Source organism: Carlito syrichta, unplaced genomic scaffold (genome assembly GCF_000164805.1).
Source record: "Carlito syrichta isolate Samal-C Ts95f unplaced genomic scaffold, Tarsius_syrichta-2.0.1 Scaffold311864, whole genome shotgun sequence".
Lineage (NCBI taxonomy): Eukaryota > Metazoa > Chordata > Mammalia > Primates > Tarsiidae > Carlito > Carlito syrichta.
Window position 1 is genome coordinate 92,336 of NW_007255960.1, and position 7,375 is coordinate 99,710.

The window sequence follows — 7,375 nt, forward strand, 5'->3', positions numbered from 1 at the left end:
AGTTGGAGTCTCACTCTGTCGCCCAGACTGGAGTGCAGTGGCCGCTCCCGGCCACCGCAGCCTCGACCTGCTGGGCTCCGGCGATCCTTCCGCCTCAGCCTTCCGAGTAGCCGGAACTACAGGCGCGCGCTACCACGCCCAGCTGATTTTTTGATTTATTGTAGAGATGAGGTCTCGCTGCCCAGGCGGGTCTCGAACCCGCGGGCTCAGGCAATCCACTCACCTCAGCCTCCCAAAGGCGCGGGATTACAGGCTGAGCCACCGAGCCCGGCTTCTTTTTCTTTTTTATTAATGTTTTATTCTGGAGGAGAAGTCCAAGCTGAAGATCTCCCTCCCCCAAGTGCCTACTGTTTCTGCCCTAACTCTACTTCAAGAAGGCCCCTCAGTTCTATGGGTCCACAGCCCAGCTGTCATGCCTCTACCAGTGGCTGCCCAGATCTTAAGCTCACTTGCATGATTCCCAGGCAGGGAGGGAGTTGTGGGTGTGAGACTCTTTCAGACATATCCCTGACATCCATGGGGCAGTGGCATTGATGCATTCAGGAACCCTAGAAACTATTAGGATGGGACCATTAGGAGGCTGGAGTCAGGGAGTGCAGCAAGTATTTACAGAATTCAAAGCCACAGAGATTTTCTCTGTCCATCCCGTTATTCCATGCTCAGATTCCCCAAACTTGGTGGCTCCCACAGATGCTCTTCTGGAATCCTACAAACCCTTTCCGTGTACCCTACACCTGCTCTGTTTCTGTACTTCTGCTCATCTCCTTGCCATGTTGTCTAAGTCCTTCCCCCTCTACAGGCCTCAGAATCCCCTTTATAAAACAGAAGAATTGGTCAGGATGACCTCTAAGTCCCTTCCACTTGGAACTATCCTGAGTCCCACAGTACCCTTGGCCCTCGCTGTATCCAAATGAGAATTCTCAGGCAGAATAACCCGGGGAAGGCAGGGTAGAGAGAGGAGGGGCAGCCAGACCATCCTGCATGCCTTCCTTTCTCCCACTCTCACCAATATTCCTAAGGGGTAGGACCCAGGATGCACCTGTCCTGGACAGGAGATCCTGGGGAAGTGCTGCCTGTCCCTCATTCCCACCATCTGAGCACCCCACCATCCCAATCCCTCTCATGCTGTCCCCAGTCCAAGGCTGCTCTGGCACAGAAAGCACCCAGCAGACAGCTGGCACCAAGAATGCTTCCAGAGAAGCCGGAGTAGAGTACCTTTGGCACTAGAGCCTGGGCTCTATAGTCCTATTCCTGAAGTTCTCATTGTAGCTCTGCCCTAGGTAATCTTGCACTGGGACACCACTTTTCTGAGCTTTGGTTCCTTTATTTTGACATGGGAATAAGCAGTATTACCTAGGGTAGAGGATATTTGTGAGGGTTAAATGAGATAAAGAATGTAAAATACTCAATACCGGGAATAGAGGAAGTTTATGTACTCATTCATTCATTCATTCAGCAAATAGGCATTAAGTGCCTCCTATGTGCAAGGTGTTAGGAATGTAGCAGCAAAAGAGCCAAGTTCCTATATTCATAGATCTTGAATTTAAATAGTGGGGAGGGAAGGAATAACAAGAATAAATAAATAAATAATACCAGGCAGTAGGCCGGGCTCGGTGACTCAGCCTGTAATCCCAGCACTTTGGGAGGCCAAGGCGAGTGGATTGCCTGAGCCTGTGGGTTCAAGACCCATCTGGGCAACTTGGCGAGACCTCGTCTCTACAATAAAGCAAAAATAAATTAGCCTGCACCTGTAGTACCAGCTACTTGGAAGGCTGAGGCGGAAGAACACCTGAACCTAGCAGGTGGGGGCTGCAGTGGCCATGAGCGTGCCACTGCACCTCAGCCTGGGTGACAGAGTGAGACTCCAACTCAAAAAATAAATAAATAAATAATGAAGGAGAGAACAGGGGCTGGAGTGATAGAAATTGGTGGGAGGACTGAGAGGTAGACAGCAGACCTCTCTGATAGAGAATTTCAGCTGAGAGCTAAAGGAACTGAGAAAGGACATCTGGTGGCTGATGGTTCTAGTCAGGGGACCAGAAAGTACCAAAGCCCTGAGGCAAGTGTGCAGAGCAGTGAGGTGGTGGAGGAGACTGGTCCAATATGTGGTCAGAGAGGAGTCAGATCATGTGAGGGCTTTGGCTTTCATTTTAGTAAGAGAAATCATAGAAGCTGGGATGTGCCTATAGTCCTAACTATTTGAGAGATTGAGGCGGGAGGATCACTTAAGCCCAGGAGTTCAGGTTCAGCCTGGGCACTATAGCAAGACCATGTCTCTAAAGAAAGAGAGAGAGAGAGGGAACCATAGAGGGTATCGAACTGAGGATGATATGATGACCTTTGTTTTAAAAGGCTGCTGAGGTTGCAGTGGCCGGGAGCATGCTATTGCACTCAAGTCTGGGCGACAGAGTGAGACTCTAACTCAAAAAAAAAAAAGTGCTACAAAATATCATGAAGGGCAGGGTGGGATGGCTCACGCCTGTAATCCCAGTACTTTGGGAGTCCAAAGCGAGAGGATTGCCTGAGCCAGCATGTTCGAGACCAGCCTGGGTAACATGGCGATACCTCAGTCTCTACAATAAATCAAAAAATTAGCGGGATGTGGTAGCGTGCGCCTGTAGTTTCAGCTACTTGGAAGGCTGAGGCAGAAGGATCGCCAGAGCCCAGCAGGTTAAGGCTGCAGTGGCCATGAGTGTGCCACTGCACTCCAGCCTGGGCAACAGAGTGAGACTCCAACTCAAAATAAATAAATAAATAAAATAAGACTGCTGTAAGAAGAGACTATAGAAGAGCAAGGGTGACATCAGGAATCCCCAACTTAGCAGTATATTGTAATGATCCAGGCAAGAGTTGATGGTGGATTGGACTAGTTGCAAAGGTGAAGAGAAGTGCTCATGTCTGCAACATCATACCCCTGGTAGCCGTGTGCCCCTCCAGCAGTTTGAATAGAAGTTGAAAATGTTGAGGCCAATGCCCAGGATTATGCCATAAGCTTCCAGGACCTGCAGGGAAGAGTCAGCCCAAAGTCTGTCCAAGGTTGAGGGTGAAACACAATTTGCTGTACTTCCAGACACACATCCCAATTACTTTGATATACCCTGCATGATAGAAGTTTGGCTTCAGCCGGGTTCGGTGGCTCAGCCTGTAATCCCACGCCTTTGGGAGACTGAGGTGAGTGGATTGCCTGAGCCCGCGGGTTCGAGACCCGCCTGGGCAACTTGGCGAGACCTCATCTCTACAATAAATCAAAATGAGCCGGGCGGGATAGCGCGCGCCTGTACTTCCAGCTACTTGGAAGGCTGAGGTGGAAGGATCGCTGGAGCCCAGCAAGTTGAGGCTGCGGTGGCCGGGAGCGGCCACTGCACTCCAGTCTGGGTGACAGAGTGAAACTCCAACTCAAAAAAAACCCCAAAAAACAAAGAAGTTTAGCTTCAAAGCAAAGCATGTGGGACCTAACTAATTGTGCCCTCTGGCTTCTTGGAGGGGAAGGTAGTCTTGACACTGGCCCCAGGGGCACATCCTTGTCATACCATGAGTAGCTAGAGGACATTGCAGCCCTCCCCTACCTGGGAGAGAGCTACCAAGTACCAATGAGTTAACCAAGCCAGAGGGCTCCATTATTCTCTAGCGGCAGGGTTCACAACGGTTGTTTTTTTGTTGTTGTTTTGTTTTTTTGAGTTGGAGTCTCACTCTGTCGTCCAAACTGGAGTGCAGCGGCACACTCATGGTCACTACAGCCTTGACCTCCTGGGCTCAGGCGATCCTTCCGCCTCAGACTTCCAAGTAGCTGGAACTACAGGTGCATGCTACCACACCCGGCTAATTTTTTGATTTATTGTAGAGACTGATTTAGACTGAGCTCAGGTGATCCTTCCATCTCAGCCTTCCGAGTAGTTGGAACCACAGGCATGTGCCACCACGCCCTGCTAATTTTTTGGTTTATTGTAGAGACGTGGTCTCGCCATGTTGTTGGTCTCAAACTTCTGAGGTCAGGCAATCCTCTCACCTCCATCTCCCAAAGTGCTGGGATTCATGATGTTTTTTTTAATTAGCCTGTTAGGTAGAGCCAAAGACTGTGGTCCTCCTGTCTCATCCATTCCTACCCCTAGTAGTATTCCAGCTATTTCCTCTTGGGCATGCATAGCAGAAACTTTGCAAGGCTGCAGGGCAGCCAAACTTCCTGGCAGAAATCTGAGAGTGCCCAGTAAACACTCCTAAAATATTTGTCTGTTTGTTTGTTTGAGTTGGAGTCTCACTCCATCTCCCAGACTGGAGTGCAGTGGCCGCCTCAGCCTTCCAAGTAGCTGGAACTATAGGCGCACGCTACCACACCCAGCTAAGTTTTTAATTTATTGTAGAGATGAGGTCTCACCAAGTTGACTGAGCAGGTTTTGAACCCGCGGGCCCAGGCAATCCACTCACCTCAGCCTCCAATTACAGTCTGAGCCACCGAGACCGGCACTCCTAAAATGTTAATTCTTATTTCTTTCTTTTCTTTTCTATTTTTTTGATTTGGAGTCTCTCTCTATCGCCCACAGGAGTGCAGTGGCATGCTGCTCATGGCTACCGTAGCCTCAACCTGCTGGACTCAGGCGATCATTCCACCTCAGTCTTCCAAGTAGCTGGAACTACAGGCATGTGCTACCATGCCCAGCTTAGTTTTTGATTTATTGTAAAGACGAATTCTCAGTAAGTTGCCCAGGCTGGTCTTGAACCCCTGGGTACAGGCAATCCTCTTGCCTCCAACTCCTAAAGTGTTGGGATTATAGGCTTGAGCCACCACGCCTGGCCCAATTATTTCAAAGCCAAATTTTGGTGACTTTTTATTTATTTATTTATTTTTGAGTTGGAGTCTCACTCTGTCGCCCAGACTGGAGTGCAGTGGCCGCTCCCGGCCACCGCAGCCTCAGCCCGCTGGGCTCCGGCCATCCTTCCACCTCAGCCTTCCGAGTAGGCAGAATTACAGGCATGCGCCACCACGCCCGGCTGATTTTTTGATTTATTGTAGAGATGAGGTCTCGCTGACCAGGCGGGTCTCGAACTCGCGAGCTCAGGCAATTCACTCACCTCAGCCTCCCAAAGGCGCGGGATTACAGGCTGAGCCACCGAGCTCGGCTATTTTTTTGTGTCTTTTTTAATTGAAAAGCTAACAAACAGTCCAGTTATGTCTCTCCTAAAATACCATAAGCTGGGTAGTAACTGAGTCTCTAGGCAATATAGTCAAAGCTATGAGGTTTAAAAATTAAAGACAAGCCCTCAATGCAATGAAAGGAGCCCTGCTACGTACAGGCTAATCAATATTTTGGTGACTTTTTATAGCTCCCTATGTACAATAATCCTTTGTTAAGGGTCAGATAGAGGTCTGAGTCACTTAAAATTTGGATTCTGGCAATAGTTGGTCAGAGCCTGAGGGCAGGGAACATAGGAGCATAGTCAGATTCCCTGCTCAGGGGCAGTCATCACCTCTGAATTTTCACCATTCCTTGTAAGACCTGCTGCTTTTTAAAAATCATAGCTACAAGTTTGTAATGAAATCAGAGTCAATTTAGAGTTACCTCCACACTACCTCTCAGTCATTTGCATTCATATATACACACCCTCTTGAGTGAGAAAGACAGGGGTGGCATGGCAGCAAATACTGCTTTGGAAGTTGGGGATGGTCCTATCTCATGTGGCGGAGTAAATGCTATTTCTGATGTGGATCAGGGTCTTTCTGCTGAGCGTTTGCCAAGTCCTTTGACTGGGGCAGGGTCAGAAGGCCTAGTGGAAAACTGTAGTAGACACACAAAAAAGCCTGTGCTAGACACACAAAAAAGCCTGAGTTATAGCCCACTCTCTGCCTCTTACTAACTGGAAGGCCTTGAGGTAGTTTGTTTTCCTGTCTCCAAGATGGGATAATAATGTCATACTGAAAAACAATAAAATTAAGTCTAGGCCAGGTATGGCTCATGCCTGTATCCCAGCACTTGGGGAGGCCGAGGTGGAAGGATTGGTTGAGTCCAGGAATTTGAAACCAGTGAGACCTCATCTTTACAAAAAAATTAAAAAATTTGCCATATGCAGTGGCTCACACCTGTAATTCCAGCACTTTGGGAGGCTGAGGCAAGAGGATTGTCTGAGCTCAGGGGTTTGAGATCAGCCTGGGCAACTTGGCAAGACCTAGTCACTACAATAAATAAAAAAATTACAGCCTGCACTTTGGGAGGCCGAGACATGTGAATTACCTGAGCCCACGGGTTTGAGGCCAGTTTGGGCAACTTGGCAAGACCTTGTCGCTACAGTCAATCAATCAATCAATCAATAAGCCAAGCGTAGTAGCGTGCACCTGTAGTTCCAGCTACTTGGAAGGCTGAGGTGGAAGGATCGCCAGAGTCCAGCAGGTCAATGCAGGGGTGGCCATGAGTGTGCCCCTGCACTCTAGCCTGGGCGACAGAATGAGACTCCAACTCAAAATAATAAATAAAGTTAAACTAAAAATTAAAAAAAATTAGCCAGGAATAGTGGTGCACACCTGTAGTTCCAGCTACTTGAAAGGCAGAGGTGGAAAGATCACCTAAGTTCAGCAGGTCAAGGCTGTGGCAGCAGTGAGAGTGCCACTGCACTTCAGCCTTGGCGACAGAGTGAGACTCTAACTAAAAAAAAAAAAATTAGCTGGGGGTCCTGATCACTGGACACTGCTAGGGGAAGGCAGGGGGAGCACGTGGTAACATACGGGGTCACCTGCATGAAACTTATTTATTTATTTTGTTGTTGTTTTTTTGAGTCATAGTTTCACTGTTGCCCAGGCTGGAGTGCAGTGGCACGCTCATGGCCACCACAGCCTCGACCTGTTGAGCTTAGGTGATCCTTCTGTTTTAGCTTTCCGAGTAGCTGGAACCACATGCACACACCTCCACGCCAGGCTAATTTTTTATTTTTTATTTATTGTAGAGATGAGGTCTTACCATGTTACCCAGGCTGGTCTCGAACCACTGAGCTCAGGGAATCCTCTTGCCTCCGCCTCCCAGATTGCTGGGATTTCAGGCCTGAGCCACTGCACCCAGCCCATGCAACTTATTTATGTAGTAAATCCTCAACTGTACCCCGCAACTAAAATAAAATATTAAAATAAAAAGAGCTAGCTGGGCTTGGTGGCTCAGCCTGTAATCCCACGCCTTTGGGAGGCTGGGGTGAGTGAATGGCCTGAGCCCACGGGTTCAAAACCCGCCTGGACAACTTGGCGAGACCTCATCTCTACAATAAATCAAAATGAGCCTGGCGTGGTAGTGCGCTCCTATAGTTCCAGGTACTTGGAAGCCTGAGGTGGAAGGATCGTCGGAGCCCAGCAGGTCGAGGCTGTGGTGGCTGGGAGCGGCCACTGTACTCCAGTCTGGGT